Genomic DNA, 23504 nt, shown 5'->3' with positions numbered 1-23504 from the left:
ACCTGCTACTTCTTCATGGGAACAGACGTCATTTTGTTTAAGTCCAGTGTGTAGGGAATAGAGAAAGCAACGGCAAAGATCTGCATTGCCCTCATTGGCTCCTTTAATCCTGTTCCACCCTTCAGGAGAGGACACATCGACTTTCACATTTTTGGGGGCAGAGAAACTGAGGTCAAAAGGCTTAGTGCCTTGAATAGCATCACACCACACACATAAAGGAAGAGGTGGAGGCAGAGACGCACCAGCGCATTTGTAAGAATTAGGATTCGCGCCCCCCCCCCCCCCATATCTCATGCCTACAGTGCAGATCTGGACAGTCATGAAGCCATCATTAAAGAACAGTCCCTTTGGTATCCTAGTTTGGCACATAAATTAAAAAACCATTCCACATTGCAGCTCTTCTATCGCTCTGTCTACTTCTCAAGGCATGTCCACAGAAAGGGGAAAAATCAGAACAAGGCAGATCGGGGCTGGGTAGACATTAAAGGGCAGCACGACAGTGTTTCCTTTTGTGTCAGATGGATCAGTGAGGTAAAAGCAAAAGGGAACAAAACAGAGCCACCACCTGTCTGTTCCACTACTTGGAGGTAATACGTGTGGGAACTTTTTCCTTTTTTGAGCTGTCTGCTGAAATGCAGAGGAATTGACAAATTCTAATGATAGTCTATTTTGGAGGGAGTGTTAAATTATTCAGAGGCAGGCACAAATAGACTGTCTCCAGCAGCCTTGACTTCCTGCTTGAACTTGCAGATGTCAATTTGTCGAATTATCTGAGGGTCTACAGATGAGGCTCTGGCCAGGGAGGAGGCAGGCAGCAGGGCTTCCATCCAGAGGCCCGGAAGTGAGTGCTGGGGGATGCTGTCTGCCATCCGTAACCGGAAACCTCCAGCCCCACCCTGCCACATTTCTAGTCTCTAAGGGGCAGGGTCACCTGGCATCGTTTGGTGTCATGGCAACAAAACCCCCAATTTGGGGCTTCCGGTTGCTGTTGTCATTTCTTTATGGTGTCAGGGAACCTCCTAGGTGTCTAGACCACAGGAAGCCGGACCTAGGGCAGTAGTGAGCACATACGGTTTTGCGTTCTCTGGGCTTTGCAAGGCCCACGTGTGCTGGAGGCTATTTACGGCACACTTAAAACAGTGAGGCTTGCTGAGGAGCTGTAAAACGCATGCCCTCCTATCACTGCCCTTTTCTTGCCATTGCACACTCTCTGCTTTTCCAGAAACCTTTGTTCTTGAGAGGACATGGCAAAGATTCTGGGTATATTCAACATTGTTCTGAGAAGTAGACAGAGCAATAGAAGAGCTGCAATGTGGAATGGTTTTTTAATTTATGAGCCAAACCAGGATACCAAAGGGAGTGTTCTTTAATGATGGCTTCATGACACAAGGCACTGTCCAGAGTAACTTGGGCAGACAAGCACACTTTAAAGAACAGGGCTTCAGAACGGACTGTCTGGATGGTTGATACAAAGACACTGTTTTCTCACTGTGAAGCTGAAACCTGCTTCTAATCGGCAGATTGGCGCAGTGTCCGTAATGTGCCAGGCTCAGTTCCTACCGCATATATTGTGATCCTCAACTTGACAGAATGTAGAATCAGCTCCCCAGGGCATGTCTGAGGGAGTCTCTAGATTGGGCTAATTGAGGTAGGAGGATCTGCCTCAAATGTAAAGTAAAGTGAGTGCCAGTCATCTCTCTCTGGCTTTGACTAGTGAAGCAATGGGATTAGCTGCCCTCTGCTCTTGCCGCTGTGACTTCCTGCTGGGCTGGACCATGTGCCCTTGAACCATAGGGCAAAAGAAACCAAATACATACATACATACATACATACATACATACATACATACAAACATGTGTGTGTGTGTGTGTGTGTGTGTGTGTGTGTGTGTATAGCCTCCATTTCTTTTAAAAACCAAATAAAACCAACAGCAATAACAAAACTTCTTTCTCTGTATCCAGATTCATTCATCAGCATCCAGCAGGTAAGATTGCACCCCCCTGTTCTGGCTGCCTGTCCTTCTTCTATCATTCTTTCTACTCCAGAAAGGAGTAGATCCTTTTGGATTCCATATAACAGTTTCTCAATTGTTCTTAATTTTTTTTATTACCTCTCAAGTGATCTTTTTAGACCCCCATCTCTCTGCTAATTGCCATGGTCATCACCAAGTTTTAATAGCAGGCTGGGTACAGTTCACGTGCAGGTGACTCCAGGCTACTAGCAAAGCCAAGGAGTAAGGATTACTTGAGCTCTGAAGCTCAGGGCCAGCCTGGGCAACATAATGAAACTACAGGAGCTCAGGGCCAGCCTGGGAAAAATAATGAAACCATGCATAAAAAATTAATATCACAGATATAGCACATGTGTTCATGTGTTGTGTGCTTTTAAGGAAGTACAAACCACCGTGATAGCTAGAGTGTTTATTTGAATCTTTCCCCTTGAGGAACTAATTGTCCCCCTGAGAACTGGCTTTTCTTCACCCCCAGAGAGCATCCTGCTGTGACACTGTGCAGTGCTTAGCACCATCATTTTCCACTCTTCCCACTCAGTCTCAGATGCTCCCACTAGGGGATGTCATGCTTCTTCACTGAAGCTTATCCATATGGTGGCGTGAGGGCAAGCCACAGAGGCTGTGCATGATCAGTGGCCTCTCTCTAAGCCCTGTAGCATCCCTCTGAGAAAGTCCTTCCCTGATGAGAAAGTCTAGGCTCCAGGGAGGCTGAGTCACCATGATTATGCAGGTGAATTGAGGATCACATCTGTGCTATGGAAACACCACCCTGACTGCTTCTTCATCTGTAAGGCTAGGCAGGGGGCAATGGCGGAAGGCAACGGTCTTTACCAAGCTCCTGCAATTGAGCCTGTTTGCTTAGGTGCTTTGTGTCCTTAACTCTAAATTTGTGCCCTTGCTCTTTGATAAGGGAAGGGATGTGATGGTTTCAGAAACCAAAGAGGAGTTTGCAGGCCTTTTTGGTCAAAGTTCATCAAGCCTGAAGCTCACGAGAGCTAGGTCATAACCTGGGTCTCCCTGTCCCCAAACCCTTTTCACTCTCCATTTAAGCAGGACTCACAGGAGATGGATATCCCAAATGCAGCCTTCTCCATCCCCTCATGTTCATTGTCTCTGGTATGGTTATAAATGAAGATAAATATAAAGCACATTGTTCTGCAAACAATACCTGTTTCCACCTTTGCCAATTACTCTCTCCACAGACTCCTGCGTTTCTGGAAATCCCAGGTTTGATGCCCCTGGTCTCTGAAATGCCAAAGAATGGTTTGTGGAGATAATCTAGCAGGCTGTCTTTCTGGAAGTCGCACATGGCTTTGGAGTATAAGCCTTAGATATAAGTAGGAACAGACAGGTCTGGCCCAGCAGGCTGCTCGGAGGTTTGATGCAGGGTTAACGCAGTTGACAGCCAGAAAAGGAGTCAGTCTGTGGGTGGCTCACTCTCCAGGGCCCTTTGGTATATTCTTGGGGAGAGAACCTTTATCCATATGTGCTGATCTCAGCTGGCTGAGCACCACCAGGGAGGACACAGCCCTCTGGAATGCTCTGGGACTGGCAGAGGACCCCCTGTGCAGTGAGGATCCTGGGAGCCATAGTCAGCAAGACCTCCTGTCTTTCATTGACTTAATTTGCTGAACCTTGACCTGACAGCACTGTAGGACCAGGCCTTCTTTCCCCAGAGGTAGGCAAACCGTGGTTTTTATTTCAGCATGCCTGTCTCCTAGGATCATGAATGGCTGCCTCCTTCTCTGGGAGAGACGGGGATAGTGAAGTTGGCTTTCCTGCCAAGCTTGTGAGGCATTGATTGCTGTCATATGGGATCCGGTGGGAAATGAACAAAGACCAGCAGCTTTGGCCAGAATCATGAGGGTCTGAGTGGACTGCCCACTGTTCTCTCAGGCCTACAGGATACTGACCCTGATTAGGATTTTGACAGCTTAAGGAAGCGCTGTTTGCTCCTGGATGGCAGTTCTATCTCCTGAGGTCAGCTAGCAGGGGAAATAGAAGTGCCTGAGTGTGTCTTAGTTCCTCTTCCTGCTGCTGGGGAAAACACACAACTTCAGGGAGAAAGGGTTTATTCTGTCTCACTGCTCAAGAGTGTAGTTCAGCATGGTGGGATGGCAGCGTGAGTGTGAAGCAGCTGATCACACTGCATTCACGATCAGGAACGGAGAGAATGAGTGCATGCATGCATGCTGACCAACTCCATTGATTCTCACATACAATCTAGGATCCCAGCCAGGGAATGGCACCACCCAGGGTGGGTGGGTCTTCCCTCCTCAATTAAAATCAAGATAATTGCCCAGAGGCATGTCCAGAGGTCCTTTCCCCAGGTAATTCTGGATTCCTCCAAATCAACAGTTAGTACCAACCACTACAGCGACTTTGCAGGGAGGAATATGGGTGCCTCAACTGTAAACTAGAGGTTGGAGTGACTCGGGAAAATCATTTACTGAATCTCAGGTTCCTCAGCTAGGAAATCAGAGGGCTGTAATTCACAACTTTCAAACCACAGTAATTTGTTTCCTAGTTCTATGAACTCTTTTTAAACTTATTTGTTTTTGTTACTAGTTTTTAAAGTTTCATTACATTTCTTATTGTTATCATCATTATTTATGTGTGTGTGTGTGTGTGTGTGTGTGTGTGTGTGTGTGTGTGTGTGTATGTGTATACACGCCACAGCATGAGTGTGCAGATCAGAAGACAACTTTTGGGAGTCAGCTCTTTCCTCCTACCCTATGGGTTCCAGCGATGGAGTTCAAATCCTCAGGTTTGGTAGTACCTGGTAAAGGTTTGGCCTTTACCAGTCAAGCCAACTCTCTGGCCTTTTATTTTTGTTTTTAGAGACAAGGTCTCATGTCACTCAGGCTTACCTCAAACTCCCTACGTAAGCCAAGATGAACAGATTCTCCCTCTTCTACTGCTCATTGCTGGGATTACAGGTGCACAGCACCATACCTTTTAAGAATGTTTTTTATAAAAAATTTGAATGTTTCAGTGGGGAAGTCCTCCCGACTCTTGACAGCTCATCATTTTGGTTACTAATCTGTGTTGCCTATCAGAATCCACCTAGCTCCAGTGTTTTGAAAAACGGTGAGGCTGGATGTGAGACTGCAGATTAGGATAGCATTTAAGCATTTATAGCTACCACTCACTTTCAACTCAGAGTTAGACTCACAGTGCACAACACTGTCAGCAAATAACCACCAAGCGGCTGTGTGTCAGGAAAGAGGTAGTGGAGAAACAATAGGGATGCTCACTTTTAGATGCAGAAATCTCACATCTCTGAGTTTGTTCTAAAAGTGCAGTGAAAATGGTGCAAACACAAGCTGGGCGGTGGTGGCGCACGCCTTTAATCCCAGCACTTGGGAGGCAGAGGCAGGCGGATCTCTGTGAGTTCGAGGCCAGCCTGGGCTACCAAGTGAGTTCCAGGAAAGGCGCAAAGCTACATAGAGAAACTCTGTCTCGAAAAACCAAAAAAAAAAAAAAAAATGGTGCAAACACATACATCTACCCAGGTTACAGGACATATCAGCTGTGTGCAAACCCATAGCTAGGTAACAGTACTTTGGGGAGGTGCTGGGAACCAACTATTTTGAAAATTAGCAAACAAGGGGCAAATAGCATGTTTTAACTTTACCTGTCCTATACAGCATACTTTAAGACAACCACAAAGGGAAGTTTTTCTTCATATAAATATTCCAGCTAATACAAGAAGGAATGAGAATTAGAACTTTGTAGTCTGAATTGCAGAATCTAGGCAGTGATCACCTGGTGTGTGTGTGTGTGTGTGTGTGTGTGTGTGTGTGTGTGTGTTCATTCATGTGCATGCATATGGAGGGCAGAATTGACACTGAATGTCTCCCTCAGTCACTTTCTACCTTAGGTTTTGAGACAGAGTCCCTCACTGAACCTGGACCTCACTGATGGACTCGACTGTCTGGCCAGTAAGCTCCGGGGTCCCACCTCTCCCCAATCTCCTCAGTGCTGGGGTTATAGAAGCATATCACTGTATCTGGCTTTTGGTGGGTGCTACGTTTTCAGATTCAGGTCCCTGTGCTTGTGTAGAAAACACTTTACCAACTGAGCCATTTGATCTCTTGAGAAAAATAGGACAAGACTACCTATGAAGTAGTCTTGGCCAAAACCAAAACAGTAACAATAACATTACTTACCCCCATATTTTTCTAGTTATTTTTTTTTTTCATTTTACAAAGCAACCCCTGTTCCCCCTCCATCCCCTTCTCCCACTCCTCCCCACCTCCCCTCATCTCACCCCCATCCCCTCCTCATAGTGGGTAAGGCCTTCCCTGGGTGGTCAACACAGGCTGGCACACCAAGTCTGAGCAGGACCAAGCCCCTCCTCCCTGCATCAAGGCTGAGTAGGGCATTGCACCATAGGGAATGGGCTCTAAAGAGCCAGTTGTGTACCTGGAATAGATTTTGGTCTCATTTCCAGGGGACCCACAAACACATCAAGCCATGCAACTGTCCCCCACATTCGGAGGGCCTAGTGCGGTCCCATGCAGGCTCCCCAGCTGTCAGTCCAGAGTCCATGAGCTCCCATTATCTTGGGTCAGCTGTCTCTGTGGTTTTTCCCATATTGATCCTGACTCCCTTTACTCCTATAATCCCTCCTCCCTCTCTTCAACTGAATTCTAGGAGCTTGGCCAAGTGCTTGGCTGTGTTACCCCCCATCCCCCATATTAATGTTAACACTAATCCTACTATGACCCCTAGTCCTAACTTAACCATAACCTTAACCATAGCTGTAACCCACAATACCCTACATCTAAACCAAGTGCCTAATCCCTAACCATAACCCTAATCCCAACCCTAAACCCAATCCCAGCACTAATCCCAACTCTAATCTTAACTGGTGAATCTCAGGAAGAACATGTTTCTAATAGGACTTCTGGTGAAGCTAGAAACATGTTGTGTGTGTACGTGCACAGAATACATGGGTAGCCCAGCAGGAATTGCTAGCCTCATGTGTGTTGAGCATTTGAAATAAGATTTGTGTCTCTGAGAACCAAGCGTTAAATTGTATTGTTCTTCAGTAATTCAAACTCCAATGGCTGCCTGTGCTATGAGCTACGGCACTGGGCGGCACAACTCTAGATCTACCCTGCCAATTCCCAGGAGACACAGGGGACAGAAAATACATCGAAAGACATCATAAAAATAGCAAAGCATATTCCAAGGAAACTGGAACAAGCCATCTGGTTTCATTATAAGAAGGACGCAGTGACTAGCATGAGGTAGTTTGGGGAGCATCTGAGTCACTAAAGATGAGATGTATTTACCAATGGCAAGGTATAGAACTTATTTGGAACCTACTCTGAACAAATAAACAACCCCCCATGAAACAATTGAGAGAACTTGGACTATGTATGTTCAATGATATTATAAAATTATTAATTTCTTAGGTTTGATAATGGTCAGTGGATTATTTTTTAAGAGTCCTATTATTGTTGTTATTGAGATAGGGCTTCACTATGTAGCCCTCACTGGCCTAAAACTCTCTGTATAGACCAGGCTGGCCTCTTTCTCAGAGATCTGTCTGGCTCTTCCTTCTGAGCGCTGGGATTACAGGCCTGTGCCACCATGCTGGGCATGAGTCTTATTCCTGAGAGCTTGTTTGGAGGTTCTGGAATGGGAGAATAGCTACTCTTGTGTCTTTGTCCGGAGAACACCAACCTCTATCTCCAAGTGTGCAGCTCCAAGGGGATGAACATTGAGTGGTCTGAGAAGGAGACACTGGCCTAGCCAGATAAATAAACAGCATCAGCTCTGGGGACTGATGGGGTAACAGTTGCAGCCAAATTGCCCTCAGTTCGAGAGTCCTCTTTTGTTTTTTTAATAGATAGATACCACTGATCTATTTATGGATTAAAAAAAATCACAGGATATTGGAGAACTGCTTCAAAATCACCCAGTGGTTATGTGAGGTTGAAGAATTTGGTCAGGGTGCAAATGATACAAGATTGGAATGAGTCAATAATTGTGGGACTGTTTGGAGAATACATAGATTTGTATTATATTATTCTTAATGTGTTTGGTAGTTTCTGTAATAAAATATGAAGGAAAAAAAAGAGGTAAGGGAGACTTCTAAGGAACCTTTTCTGATCTCAGATGACAACAGATACCATAGCAACAGCAACAGAAATCACTTCCCTGGAGCTAAAATGAGAGCTGGGCAGTGATCAGGGAAGAGTGTGCACTAGCATCCGAAGAAGAAGCAGCAGCGCCGGGCCTCCAAAGGGCAAACACTGCTTCCAGTGCCATGGCAAGGATGGAAAACTGTGGACAAGGTCACATCTGGGGAAGGAAGTAGGACTTCCTCATTCTGAGCCAGCTGAAGTGATCCCTGAGTCCCCGTGTCTTTGACCCTCAAGGAAAGCAAAAGAAGGCTTTCCTTGAAGGAAAGCATCTTCGTTTATAGATGAGGGGTTCCTACAGTTCAGAATGAGACAGATATTTGAGAGTATTAGGAAGACTAGAAGAGTCATGGAAACCAGGCATTTTAGGATGAAGGTAATTCACATGTGTAAACTGATGACAGAAGGTACCCACCAAGACTGGTTTAGGGAAATAAATCCCACGAGCTCCCTGCCAAAGCGGAGGTGGGCATATCTGGCCTCGAGATTATGTCTCCTCTTGTTTCTGCAGTTTGGTGGGATGAGAGCCCACCTTTCACTGGAGCTTGGTCTCAGGGATCTGAGTCAGTGGTTCTACAAGTGTGTCCTAAGAACAATAGCTTAGAACCACCTAGTATGGTGTTCGTTAGGAATTCAAAATTCTAGGCACTAACCTAAACACAGTAAATCAGAAACTGTTTTGGAACAAATGATCCCGGAGATTCTTGAAGCACCAAGCATGAGAACCACAGGTGCAGGATGTAGCTCAAATTCTAATTGGTCTCAATAATTAAAAACCCAGAACCAGATATCAGGGTAAATGCTGAAAGATCAGAGAGACAAAGGATCAAGCCACAGCCACCTCTTACCTCCATGACTTCTCAGCCTGAAAGGGGGCCAAGCACCTGCCTCCTCTTGCCTTATATTCTCCTCTCCACCCAGCCAATTGCTGGGATTAAAGGCGTGTGACTCCCAAGTACTGGGATCAAAGGCATGAGCCTCCACCGAATGGCTCGGTTTCTCCTTTAAACAGATTTAATCTCTTGTAACCCAGGGTGGCCTTGAACTCCTGATCTTCCTGCTTCCTCCTCCCAAGTGCTGGGATTAAAGGTGTGTGCTAGCACTGCTTGGCCTCTATGGTTAGCTAGTGGCTGGCTCTGCCCTCTGATCTTCGGGCAAGCTTAATTTGTTAGAGCACAAACAAAAATCTTTTAGTATATCCAACTGTATCATTCTTTTCCTTTCCTTCCACTCTGGTTGCCTTGGTAAGTGTCTGGTACCTTTCTAAGTCATTAGTTACATCATTTCCTCTAGGATCCCATAGCCAATAAGCATGTCTTCTTGACTCCCAAAATGATCCTTTCAGTGACATCTCAGGGATAAATGCAAACTGCCTGCCAACATAACTATTTGTCAAATAGAGCCAGCTGTCATTCTTCATATAAATAACATCTATAAAGAGCAAAATGAAGTTGCCAATGAATTTATATGAGGCAAATTTACAATGCTCTTAACAAAAACCATGGGTCAACTTCATAAGGCCATATATGAAAAGATTATCTATAAGTCAAATGGTCATCCAATACTTTCTAATAATTAAATAGTTAAATATGACATTGGATCAAAAATGATCCCAGATTGTGAAAGGACTAATTCTAATAATCCCACAGTTTAATGAGGCCATCCCAACCACACGTGATGACCTTGGACGTTTCATGTGGGTGCCATGCTGCACCTATGCACACTTCATCGTGAGCGTTAAACCGACTGTAGAGCTTGGTCATCTTCCAGTCTCAAAGTATTTAATTTTCCTCCCCATCTCCCGAAGTCACATAGACTTGAAGTCACATGGTGAGAAGTCTACCTGACAAGCATAGCCTGCTACTATATGGCCCTTGAAATTTTCCTTCTTATTTAATCTGAATCTGTTCTGTACTCCAAAAATTAAGATTTGGTTATCCATTGACTGGCATGCCAGCCATTTCCCATTTGGAGACAAAGTCACTGCAGCCACTGAGTGCATAGTGGACTCTGCTACGCACTTAAAATCCGCAGGGATATCCCATTCCCAAACTCTTAGGTTCTTATCATCAGATGTGCTCACAGAGCTTCGATTCTCATCGACAAAAACAATAGTATTGACAGCTCCCAAATGCCGATCATATTCCTGAACTGTCTCTCCACTTCGAAAGCCCCACTGCACTATCTTTTTGTCAGACATCCCAGCCACAAAGAGATTTTGCTTGTCTTCATCAGGATTGAACTTGACACAATAGGCTACTTTTCGGTTTCTAAATCTTGATGTACACTGTCCCGTCTCCGTGTCCCAGAATTTCAGGTACCTGTCATAGGCCACACTGAGGAACTGTATTCCTGTAGTGTTGAAGCAGATGTCCCTCATAGCTTTACTGTGACAAATAAATGTTCTCAGACAGCGTCAGTCTCTTAATTTTACAGTCCATGGAACCAGACAGCAACCAGTGTCCAGAAAGAGGAAACAACCTGATCACACTGACACCCTGTGTGTGTCCAGACCACACATGAATTTGTTTTTTGGGAAGATAACATTTTTCAGGTGGCACAGACGACCATAGATTAACATCAACATCCTGAGGTGTGTGAAGGCAGGATCTGCCTTGGTAGAGGTACATTCCTTTAATGTTTTTAAGATTGTCTTCTCCTCCTCAGGTCTCCCCTCTTCCTGTCTGCCTTTTTCTGCCTCTTCACTGTGATTTTTATCCAACTCCTTTTGTTCTTCTTCTGAAGCTTTGGCTACATCTTTTTCATCCACATATTTTGCCCATGGTCCTAGGAAACCATCAATATTAGATGCATCATTTTCTTTGAACTTTTTCCTTTTTTCTGTTTTTCTTCTGACCAGTTTTGAATACAGTTAAACCTTGATTCTTTTCAGCTTCTTCCACAGAACTAATATATTTAGCAGACACTTGATGATTATCTAGTGAAGGGTCCAGTGAATAGCCTTATGTGGCAAATGTTTTTCTTTGCTGTTCAAACATGAGGTCATTGATATGCCCTGTCTTGGCATATCCAGAAAGCATATTTCTAGGAGCAGCCATTTGCTGTGTTCTAAAGGGATTTTCTGGTCCAGACTCAGGAGCAAACACGGTCTCATAGGTAGGATTATATTGAACTTCTTGGACAGCAGTGTCAAAGTGAACTCCAAATCATCCTTAACTGCCACCTCCAGAGCCGAGTCCACTGCCACTGTCGAGAGGGAGTGGCTGAAGGCGATTTGGTCAAATGCATGACAGAGTTGGTGGCTGGCAGGGGACATGGACTGCCCTTACTGTCGGAGTCCGATTTGAACCCTGAACTTGAACCATATGAAGCAGCTAGAGCTGCAATTGAGGCGGACATGACTGCAACAGATCCCCTCTGCTGTGCTCAGGCCAGGGCAGAGAAAGCAGCAATTTCTAGGTCCTGACAGATTGCCATGGAACACATTATTTACCTTCTTTGATAAAAAAAATAATTTATAACTTCTTGAAAAAAAAAACTTAATGATTATTACTATAACTGTATCAGAACTTGAGATTCACAAACATTTATCTAGAGAAGCACAAGGAGTTAAAACTACTTATAACTTTCAGGACCTTGTTGAGTGCCAGATGTAGCGTGAATTCTATTTGGTCTTAATAATAAAAACTCAGAGCCAGATATCAGGGTAAATGCTGAAAGATCAGGGAGACAAAAGAGCAAGCCACAGCCACCTCTTACCTTCATGACTCCTCAGCCTGAAAGGGCGCCAAGCTCCTGTCTCCTCCCCCCTTATATTTGTCTTTCTGCCCAGCCATATCACTTCCCGTCTCCAACTCCCTAGTCCTGGGATTAAAGGCTTGTGCCTCCCAAGTACTGGAATCAAAGACATGAGGTCCCAGGAGCCTCCACCACCTGGCTCTGTTTCTTTCTTTCTTTCTTTTTTTTAGACAGATTCAATCTCGTGTAGCCCAGGGTGGCCTTGAACTCCTGATCTTCCTGCTTCCTCCTCTCAAGTGCTGGGATTAAAGGTGTGAGCCAGCACTGCCTGGCCTCTATGGTTAACTAGTGGCTAGCTCTGCCCTCTGATCTTCGGGCAAGCTTGATTTGTTAGAGCACAGCAAAATATCACCACATCTTCTAATATATCAAGCTGTATCATTTGAAAACCTTTCAAGAGCGGAGTTGCAGCCACCACCACCACCACCACCACAGCAGCAAGGTCCCTGGAAGCATTTCTGAACTGGTGTTCACCCAGCTTTTGATAAACATTTCCTGACCATTGATATGCTAATGATGGTTTTCTGTTTTCTTTCTTTCTTTTCTTTTTCTTTTTGGTTTTTCAAGACAGGGTTTCTCTGTGTAGCTTTGGAGCCTGTCCTGGAACTCACTCTGTAGCCCAGGCTGGCCTCGAACTCACAGAGATCTGCCTGCCTCTGCCTCCTGAATGCTGGGATTAAAGGTGTGTACCACCACCGCCGGGATAGTTTCCTTAAGGGCAGTTACAGACAGACTCGGGACATGGCGGTACCTGCTGTTGATCCCAGAGGCAGAGGCAGGCAGATCTCTGCAGTGAGCTTGAAGTTAGCCTGGTCTACATAGTGGCTACAGTGTGTCTAGGTCAGCCAAGGCTGTGTAGTGATACCCTGTCTTAGTCCAATGGTCTGGAATTCTTAATAAATAGGAGAGCGATTTCTCCTCAAAGGTGGCTTTAACTGGGCACATGTCTCTCCTGTGTATTGGTTTATGGAGGTCCTGTGGTTGAGTTCTCCCACATTTCTGGCTGGAGCTAGTTCTTTAGCAGGTACTAGCTCATGCCCTGGGTGTCTGTCACCAGCTTGTAATCTAAGGAACAGCTCCTTACGGTCCACTTCCTTTGCCCTTCTACAACAGCAGAAGAAGAGAACTGCTGTCCATCTCTTTCCACACTGGACTTCGTGGACCAATTAGAATTGACTTGGGGGCTTGTACCTGGTACGCTTATGCCACAAAAACATCTCCTTCTGCCAGAGGTGTGCTTGTACTTGCCCTCGCATGTTTTCGCCATGCTTCAGCGACCGCTTATCACTTTGTATTAAGCACAATAGGCCGGGCCCCTCATTAATTGTAGCCTTGCTGAGAGTTGACATCTGGAGTGATAGAACTCTGCTTTCTTATGGCCACAGGAACGGTGCAGAATTCCCCACTGTCTCAGTTGAACATATGCTAACTCTGAGATTTGCCACACTTCCCCCAAGTCCTCTTAAAATAGAACTATTATTGTGAGGGAAGCTGGAAGTGCAGTAAGCTCTAGGGAGGTGGAGTTTGCACCGTGGAATGACAGAGAATCACACTTTCTTAATGCCCTCATCTGGAACTGGCCTGCATTATTTGTAGGCTGTGGGGACTGGGGAGATGGTGTGGGGGGGCAGTGACTCAGTTGGTAAAATGCTTGCTGTTCAAGCAAGAGACCTTGAGTTGGGATCCAGTATCCACATAGAAAACAAACAAACCCAAACAAACAAACAAACAAACAAAAAACAGGGTGTCACTGTGCACCTAACCCCAGCATTAGGGTGGCGGTGGAGACAAGTGGAACTCTGAAGCTCATTGTCCAAGCAGCCTAGTTAAACAGATGAGTTTGAGGTTCAGTGAGAGAGTCTGTCTCAAAAGCTAAAGATAGAGAGTGGTCAAGGAAGAATGCCCAGCGTTGACCTCTGGTCTCCACACAGATGTGCGTAAGCATGCACATGCACCTATATACATGTGTGTACTTACATGAATAAGTACGTACACACTCACACTCCCTCAGACTACTTGCACCCTGTTCCCAAAGAATTCCCTTCAGCAGACCTGTGCAGAGGCATGAGAAACTCCAGTTTTGGTAGGATCCTGGTGTGTAGCCCAAGTGGAGCTGTTGTTGCCAAATTCTGGCTGTTTGCACCCAGGGCTAGATGTTTTTCCTGATCTTTGGCTGATGTCACCCAAGGTCTATTGTGTGCTGTTCTTCAGGAAGACCTGGAATTTTTAGGAGCTCATAGCAGTGTAGTGTGGTGTTCCAACCTAGTCCTGATCCACGTGACAGGAGAGTCTGTCAGCTGGCCTGCTGAAGAGAGCAGACAGGCCCTGCTTTGAAGGTTGGCTTTGCCACTTACCACTGTGGAGACAATGACAAAATGGTCAAATCCTGTGAGCCTGGTTTGGCTTATTAGAACAACAGTAGGAATACCAACCACCTCCGGGGCCTTTGGTGATGAGGGGATGGGAGAACGTGAGTAACACATATAGCTTGTTCCCTGGCAGGGTGTGTGCTCAGTACCCAGTGCACGCTGAAGCATTATTTCTTTTCCAAAGGGTTCCATTGTTGAGTAGAACTTTCTGGACTTGAGTCACACTTTGACATCTTATTTTTCTGCTTAGAGAATGTGATGGTTAATATTGTCAGTTTAACAGGATCAAGAGCTGCCCGGGAGACAAACCTCTGAGTATGTCTATGAGGGAGTTTCTAGACTGAGTTCACTGAAATACCTTAAATGTGGGTAGCACTGTGTCATGGTCTGGGGGTCTGGACTGAATGAGGGAGCTGAGCAACAGCATTCGTCTCTGCTTCCTGACTGTGGACCCAACGTGACCAGCTGCTGCCTCCTGCTTCTGTTACCATGTCTTCCCTGCCAAGATGGACCATACTTTCACACCCAAGAGCCTGAAGGGATATTTCTCTCCTTAAACTACCTTTGACAGGTATTTTTGTCACAGCAATGAGAGAAGTAGCTAAGACTGGGATTTATAGCACATTACATTGGGAGATGAAAGTGGTATCCTCAAATGTTTATGTTTGAAAGAGTGTTACTCTTTAACAGACATTGGCGGTGAAGCACATAGGGTCCCACAATGCTCATGTAAGGGTCCTTCAGCATTCAACAGAAGAGGCATATCACACAGAGCATCAAAGAAATGCCAGGTGGCTTTTGCAGGAATACAGTATAGGCTGGATGTTAGTGGGACCCCGGAGCTCTATGGGTATGTCTGCATCGTTCATTTGACACAACATGGAAGAGCTGAGAGTTTTCCTTCTTCACGGGTGCTTTCGGAGGTCCTTTTCTGACTTTATGCTTCTGCTGATTCCCCCTGCTATGATTGCTGCTGTAAGAATCTTCTTGCTGTTGCTTGCCCACAGTACGGCTGTCTTGGTTCCCCACTTCCTTCTCTTATGCCAAGTGTGTCCAGTCCACTCCAAATGCAGAACAGTTTCTTCTGCCTTCCCTCTTTGTTATTGTTTTTGCTAACTCTTGTTCTCAGGTATCTGTTGCTCTCAGTGACATTCCGAGATCTTCTCCAGGGAAAAACAGAAGAACTTCTTGATAGAAACGATGTTGCTTGCTCTTAAAATGCTATTTATTTCTCATCTCCCTCCAAGCTTAGTATTTAAGTATTGAGATGCTGAACAAATATAGGGATGATAATGTGGGTGGAGGTGTTAGTATCAGAGAGAAACAAACTGGGTCCAAGATTTCGACAGTTGAAGGAATCTCGTGAAAAATTTACAGTAGAGAAAAGGCGAAAGGAAGGGGAAGGAGAGCTAACATTTATCGAGTGACAATGTCTCATATTATCACAATGTGTGTGTGTGTGTGTGCATGCACGCACAACATGCTAGGGTGTAGGTGTGGGGGTCAGAGGACAATTTGTGGGAGTCGAGCTTATAACAAGCCTTCTTACCTTCTGCTGAGCCATCTCATAGATCCCAAGTTGGTTTTAACCCCAAATTTCCATTAAACTAAAGTCCAGAGGTAGAAATTTATTTAAGGCAAGGCGTGAATGATCTGGGACCCAACCCAGTGTGAATTAAAACCCAAGTTCTTTGTTATGCTTACTCACTAATGCTTCCACTATGGGAGACAGCAAGTTCCATTTATTTTAGATTAGTTGATTTCATTATTTTATATGCCTGTATGTATGTGCACCACATTCATGCCTGGTGCCTGCAGAGGTCAAAAGAGGGCATCAGATCTCCTGGAACTAGAGTTCCAGATGGTTGTGAGCTGCCATATGGGTGCTGGAAATCAAACCCAGGTCTTTGGCAAGAACAAGTGCTTTTAACTGCTTGCCAACTCTCCAGCCAGTGGTAAGGTCCTTTTAAAAATGAATTTAGTTCAGTTCTCATTTGTATCTATTTATAAAATCAGGTGAGAGTTTTTAAAAGGGGCTCTCCCCATCAGAATCACCCAGGGAAGGTGTATTCAAAATCAGACACCTGGGTCCTATTAGAGAAAACTCCAGGAAGCTTCCAAACTGATTGTAACACATCCCAAGGTTTGGGGACCACTGGACAGGTGGTGGGTGAAAGTTTGTGGATTTTATCTTCTATGATCCTGCAAAGCACAATATTCTAGTCACGTGAGAAAGGATAATTGTCAAACACTTCTTCTATTTCGTTCTTGGGGAAGAAAGACTACTGAGCTTTCTTTAGAGTGTCAGACCCATGCATGGTCTTCGCAATGGAGGAAATTTAGTTTTCTCCAGCAGTGCTTCTGAGTGACTGCAGGAGAACAAACACATTTTACTTTGAAGACATTGACTAATGCTCAGATATGGGCAGGAGCTACTGAGAAAGACCAAGGATGAGATTTAGTTGATGTCGTATTTATTTTAAGAAACTGAAAGGTAAACCTCAGGGCTGCTGTGTTTCAGGAGTACGGCATGCTTCAATGTGCTGTTTCTTGGTATACTTAAAGCAGAGGGAAAAAAAAAATCTTCACAGGGATGCTAGTGGTGAGTACACACTGCCTGGCTTTGCAGAAGACCCTTTTTCTTATTTCTTTGGCTCTTCAGTTGATCTGTTCCCTGACTTTTCTTGAGAAAGATCCCCTGTATTCCATGCTGGTCGTTCAACTGGCTGTGCAGCTAAACTCCTGATCCTCCTGTCTCTACTTCCCAACCGCTGGGATTCTGTGCATGGGCTTATGTGACCTGCTTGTGTGTGTGTGTGTGTGTGTGTGTGTGTGTGTGTGTGTGTGTGTGTGGTTGTTGTTGCTATTGCTGTGTTTTTTAAAGCATTGCCTTAGATTAGTCTCCTCTAAATAGAAGGATGCTAGTAATAAATAATGAAAACATTTAAATGCCAGGAAAATGACATGCAATTTTCCTTCCTCCTTGATATAATCTTTCTTAATAATTGATGGGTATTTCTTTCTAGTGGCTCAGGGCCTTTCCTTAAAGAGAGATATGCCACAGACGATGCCTAGAGAGACTTTCTGGGTTGGTGTCAAGGTCTGAGATGTTGACTTCTCAAACTTTCTGCTTTCCAGCAAAGAGGCAGCTCACAGACAAGGACATACATTTCTCGTCTTGGAATGTAGAGTTGAGCCTTCTTTGGCTGCAGACCAGTTCCCCCCATCTCTCTTTTTCTCCTTTAAACTAGGAAGGCACTATAATTAACTCTAGCTTGTTTCTAATGGGATAATTAATATGTGCCTATAGGAGATTACTGTGTCTCCTTAAGGTATGATGAATAGGACTGGTTTTCATGAAAGCTACTTAGAACTCCAGCAGATGTAGCAATTGGCTCTGGAGAACATTCACACTGAATGACAAGACATAACTAATTCTTCCTGGCAAGCTTCAGCGGGGAGTGGGGATTAAAGTACACAGTCATTCTCAGACTCGTGCTGGGCTTGTTCTTTGTGGGCCTAGAGGATGGTGAGCAAAGGGGAAGCCACCCATGCACCCAAACCAGTCAGATGTGGATCTGAATGCCAATCTGTCATGACTGCGGGATTATTGGTAAGGCACTTGACCTCTGAGTCTTCTTTGCTCATCAGTAAATGTGTCACAGAACTACTTCTTTGGTCTGAATCATCTCATTTGATGTCTGGGAAGCTTCTGAGATTCATAATTCAATCCATGAGTATACATGAGTCTACAAGTTGGTTATCAGCCATTGTCCCAGTTAGTTAGATGGTGAGCTCTCTTCTATCCAGGTCTCCAAATGCCTAAGAAGCTAGTGTTGGGCTGTGGATGAGTTTTTTTTTTTTTTTTTTTTTTTTTTTTTTTTTTTTAATTTTGAGACAGGGTTTCTCCATGTAGCTTTGGTGCCTGTCCTGGATCTCGCTTTGTAGACCAGGCTGGCCTCGAACTCACAGAGATCCACCTGGCTCTGCCTCCTGAGTGCTGGGATTAAAGGCGTGTGCCACCACCGCCTGGCTGTGGATGAGTTTTTAGTCTTATGGTTTAAAGGAGCTTAGACCTACCACCCAGACTTCCTTACCATCTTAACAGAGGGTTGGCCTTGGCAGTCTTTGAAGGTTACCACTGAGAATTGAGTTGTTGCTTGCTGCATGGTCCTTCTGGTCTTGGCATCCCCTGCAGCTTCTTGAGATGTGAAGGAGAAGTCAATTGCCTTAGAGATGTGCTGGCTCCAAACCTTGCTTCTGCTCTTCTTCCTTAGCACAGGGGAATCGCTATGTTTTCTGAGTGATGTCACCTCTTTCCTTCCATCCTTAAGACACTCAGTTCATGCTCAGAATCTCTTCCTAGCAAGCCTTGGGCTTCTGGAACACACAAGTAAAAAAAAGTGTTCTCTGTCCTTGGCCAGAAACCCCTCTGGATATCATCGGGCAGATTTTCATACTTGTTTGAATAGGGGAAAGGAGAGTTAAAATATTGTAGACACAGTGCTTTAGAGGAAATAATTAGACTGGGCTTAGCAAGGATGCTTAACACTTCAGGGTTCGAGGGGCTATTGATTCCCTATGTTTGTAAGACAGTGAGCAGGTATTGCCACACTGTTTGAGATGGAGAGAAGGGTGGAACAATAGAATCTTATTCTTTCTTTTCATTTCCGTATTAACAAGGGTTTAAAAAGCATATTCAAGCACCTTCCATCCAGTGTGGTTTTTCTGTGTATCATTGTCTAAATGTCTACAGCCACCTTGTACTCCACAGGAAGCTGGCAAGGGAGAGGTGGTTGGAAATACAGGTGGTCAGGCTGCCAAGTCTGGGGTCCTCTGAGGCAGACCTTGAGACAAAGGTTCAAGTGCAAGACGTTTGTTTGGGTGGTAAAGAGACCCTGGGAGAGAGGGGAAGTGAGACAGCGGAAGAAGCTGGAGGTGTTGCTCTGGGTTCTCCGGAGTGATGGGACTGCTGGGAAGTATGTGTGTACATATGATGTCGTTCTCTGTATACACAGAGATATACTTACATTATATATGTGTGTGTGCCTGTGTTATAGTGTTGGTCTCTGTATATGTAGATATATACTTACATTATATATAATGTAAGATATCTACTTACATTATATATGTAGATATATACATACATTATAGTGTATATATACACATATCTATTCATTATAAAGAGTTTGTTCATGTGATTTTGGAGGCTGAGCACTGTGCTTAATAGCCTGGAGACCCAGGAGAGCTGATGTTCTACTCTGAGTTCAAGTCTAGACCAGAAGAAGGTTGATCACTTATTAGAAAGGGTGTGGGTGTGGGTGCTGTGTGGGAAGACTGTGTGTATGGGATGTATGGGGGGGCTGTGTGTATGGGGCTGTAGGGGGCTATGTGTGGGGCTGTGTGTGTGGACTGTGAGGGGGCTGTGTGTGTGGGGGGCTATGTGTGTGAGCTGTGTGTGGGGGGCTGTGTGTGGGGGCTGTGTGGGTGTGGGGCTGTGGGGGGGCTGTGTGGGTATGGGTGTGGGTTGTGTATATGTGGACTGTGTATGTGTGGGCTGTGTGTGTGTGGACTGTGTGTGGGGCTGTGTGTGTGGACTGTGTGTAGAGCTGTGTATGTGGACTGTGTATATGTGGAATGTGTAGGGGGGCTGTGTGTGTGGACTATGTGTGTGGGGCTGTGTGTGGGGCTGTGTGTGTGTGTGTGTGGAGTGTGTGGGGGTGGGCCGTGTGTGTGGGACACTCTGTGTGTGTGTGTGTGTGTGTGTGTGTGTGTGTGTGTATGTGTGTGTATGGACTATGTGTGTGTGTGCTGTGTGGACTATGTGGGGAGCCGTGTGTGTGTGGACTGTGTGTGGGGGCATGGTGTGTGGACTGTATTTGAGGGGCCTGCATTAGATTGGATTGGATAAGGCATCTATTCTACACAGTCTACTGATCCCAGGGTTAATCTCACTCAGACCTTCTTCCCTAAGACATACCCATAATGTTTGGTGAAATCTCTGGACACTCTGTGACCTAATCCCATTAACTAGGAAAGAGGGAACCTGCTGGAAACACAATGGAGCTATTCTACTCCCCTCTCCCTGATTTGGGGGCTGCTGGGCAGTCTCCATACCTCTGTCTCGCCAATGACTCAGCAGGCAGGGATTGCAGAGAACTCTGCTGGAGGACCAGTGGGTGTTGTGAAGCAATTGGATGAGAAGATACAGCAGATGCGGTGGCATCATCAAAGTCCTCCACAGAGTAGGGTAAAGCATTAACTTGCATGTAAAATCTTCAATCATTGCTTTTAAAATCACTGCTTTTAAAAGTCTCTCTCTTCTCTCTTCTCTCTTCTCTCTTCTCTCTTCTCTCTTCTCTCTTCTCTCTCTCTCTCTCTCTCTCTCTCTCTCTCTCTCTCTCTCTCTCTGTATGCACCTGTGTGCTGGTGCCTACAGGGCACAGGGTCCCCTGGAGCTGGTGTTACAGGTGCTGTGAGCTGCCTGATATGGGTGCTGGGGACTGAACTTTGATCCTCCATAAGAATAACAAGCACTCTTATCTGATGAACCATCTCTCCAGCCCCACTTAAATTTGTTTTCCTATATTTAATTATTTTATGTGTATGAGTGTTTGCCTGCATGCATGTATGTGTACCACCTGTGTGCAGTGCCCACAGAAGTCAGAAGGGGGCATGGAACTGGAGTTACAGATAGTTGTCAACCACCTTGTGGTTGCTGGGAACCAAATCTGGTCTTCTGCAAGAGCAACAAATACTCTTTATCCCTCCCCCCCAAATCTCTCCAGCCCAAGACTCCCACTTTCTTTATCTTGACAAATTAAAATGATCAATTACAGCTCTCAGAAATGATACATTGACATCAAAGACTTTATTCAGGAGAGATCTGTGCTCGTCTGGGATTTTCTTTGAGGACAATCTACTAAGGGTAGAAGAAAGATCTGTGAGAGAAGTCTTGATTGAACTGTGTAGCTGGAGAGTTTCTCTCTGGGTCCTGCCAAGCCCCCACCTCCCCATAGTTCCGCAGCCCACTTATAAAGTAATCACTCAGAAGCTTATATTATTTATAAACTGTATGGCCATGGCAGGCTTCTTGCTATATAGTTCTTATATCTTTAATTAACTCATTTCTATTAATCTATAAATTGCCACATGTCTCTTCGCTTACCAGTATCTTAACATCTGCTTCTCATGGCAGCGTATGGCAGCGTATGGCAGTATCTCCTCACTCAGCCTCCCTGTTCCCAGAATTCTCCTCTCTCTTTGTCCCGCCTATACTTCCTGCCTGGCTACTGGCCAACCAGCACTTTATTTATTAACCAATCAGAGCAACACATTCACAGCAAAGAGAACATCCCACAGCAGAACTGTTGACTTTTCAACATAAACTGAGGCTCTCCAAGGTCTCTCCATCTTTGATGTGTTTGGAGTTTAAAGAGAGAACAAATTACACTATCATATTCAAGTTCAACTTTGGGCAAGGTTGTGCTTGCCTATTGTGTTCAGATGAGAAACTGGGGTGTAGAGAGGGATTTGCTTCAATTGGAGAGCTGGAAAGTTCTTGTGAATGGATGCAGGGCTGCCTGATAATGAAGCCTTCCCAACACCTGCTGGTTGTCTGATTCTTCCTTGGAATATAACCTTTCAAATACACAATATAACTTAACAATGGTATAATTATATGCTTCCTGAACCAATTCAAACCAGGTCAGTGGCTGCAAGTTGTTTTTCTGATGGGGAATGTCTTGTACTGATATTCTCTCTCTCTCTCTCTCTCTCTCTCTCTCTCTCTCTCTCTCTCTCTCTCTCTCTCTCTCTCTCTGTCTCCTGCTGGTATGGTCTGAGAGTCATGTCCCAGATTCAATCCAAACCACTCAGTTAGCGGTGGCTGAACCATATCCCCGATCTATTTGATAGTTTCTCCTGAAGGGTGAAAATGTCAAACAGCTGTTAAGATCTGCAACACGGAAACATAATGTGAATAAAACTTGAATCTCTTTGATCCTCTGTTATTAAAGTTGACATAGAAATGGATTTAGAATGCGCCTCTTCTTGTTGGTCTGTTCCCAATCCACATCCCTGCCTAAGGGAGGCACAGCTCTTTCTGTTTGTATTTCATGGACACTTGACCGAGAAAGAAGGCCCCAACGTGGCTTTGGTTTTGGTCTTGGGGACTGAGTTCTGAGGCTCACAGAGACTGGACCAAAGCTCATTGCATGGTTATGCCTGTGCCTTAGGTTAGCCTAGAAGCAGAGCCCAGGAGCAGAGAGCAGATGCTTGCAGGGAGGCAGGGACAAAGGAGCAGATGGCTCCATGGCGAAGTGAGCCAGAGTCCTGCCTTGCCATCCTTCCACTTTTCAGAGAACCCTGTGGTTACACTAAAAGACCCTCCTCCACGAGGCTGGAGAGAGGCTGTGGTCCCTTTTCACCCAGAGGATTCTTATCAAGCTGACTCAATGAGAGCTGCGGCCTTGGCCTCTGATGCTGCCTAGTCTCAAGCATACAGTCCCAAGCTGACACGGAATATAAGCAGCGAAGCACATCCGGGGGAGTTTGAGCCCATGTGATTCCTTATAATGCACTGATCAGGGCCTCAGTGAAACTAAGCAGACTCACAAATACTCAAACAGTAACATTAACGGTGGTGCAGGGAAGGGGGTTCCGATTACCAGGTGGTTTCTGCAGAAGACTTAAGTCACAGCTTGACAGTGTCTCTCTGGCATAGCTTCAGGACTGCCATTTATTTGCTTGTTTATTTCAAGGGATAAACAATCATTAAAAAAAAAAACAGGTTCAGATTAATGAAAGTTAAATATAAACAGCCTTGGTTCAGTCATCTCAAGATCACTGGGGACAGATCTATGTCCCAATAAAGTCAAATTCATTGCCCCACTGCTATGATAGAGACTGCGTGCTGGCACTGTGGGGGCATTCTACCAAACACAAACACAGGAAAGACAGAGGTGGTGTAGGATTTGGGGGAAGGGCAGAACTTGGGTAAAATGAAAACAAGGCTTCAGAACAAAGCAGTGCTGAGTGGATTGAATCAAGTCTCGGTTTCCTTGGAAACAACCAAGTTAAGGTGTTGGTGAGCACTTCCATCAGCACCACACACCCCGTGTCTGAAGCTGTGCAAGGGGGGCTGGAAGCCACGCTGCTGTTACGTGTCAATGAGACTTCAGGCGAGAGTGAGACGCTTCATTCTTA

General features: G+C 45.2%; 1 protein-coding gene and 1 pseudogene across 3 annotated transcripts in view; one reads left to right on the top strand and one right to left on the bottom strand.

Moving 5' to 3' along the window:
- Positions 1-23504, top strand: part of Sv2b (synaptic vesicle glycoprotein 2B) — a 190296-nt gene that overhangs the window by 34771 nt on the left and 132021 nt on the right. The gene's annotated exons all lie outside the window — the stretch shown is intronic.
- On the bottom strand, positions 9791-11529 carry LOC102927759 (pre-mRNA-processing factor 17 pseudogene; annotated as a pseudogene).

The sequence above is a fragment of the Peromyscus maniculatus genome, chromosome 1 (genome assembly GCF_049852395.1).
Source record: "Peromyscus maniculatus bairdii isolate BWxNUB_F1_BW_parent chromosome 1, HU_Pman_BW_mat_3.1, whole genome shotgun sequence".
Taxonomy (NCBI): Eukaryota; Metazoa; Chordata; class Mammalia; order Rodentia; family Cricetidae; genus Peromyscus; species Peromyscus maniculatus.
This window is presented reverse-complemented; position numbering and strand designations above follow the sequence as displayed.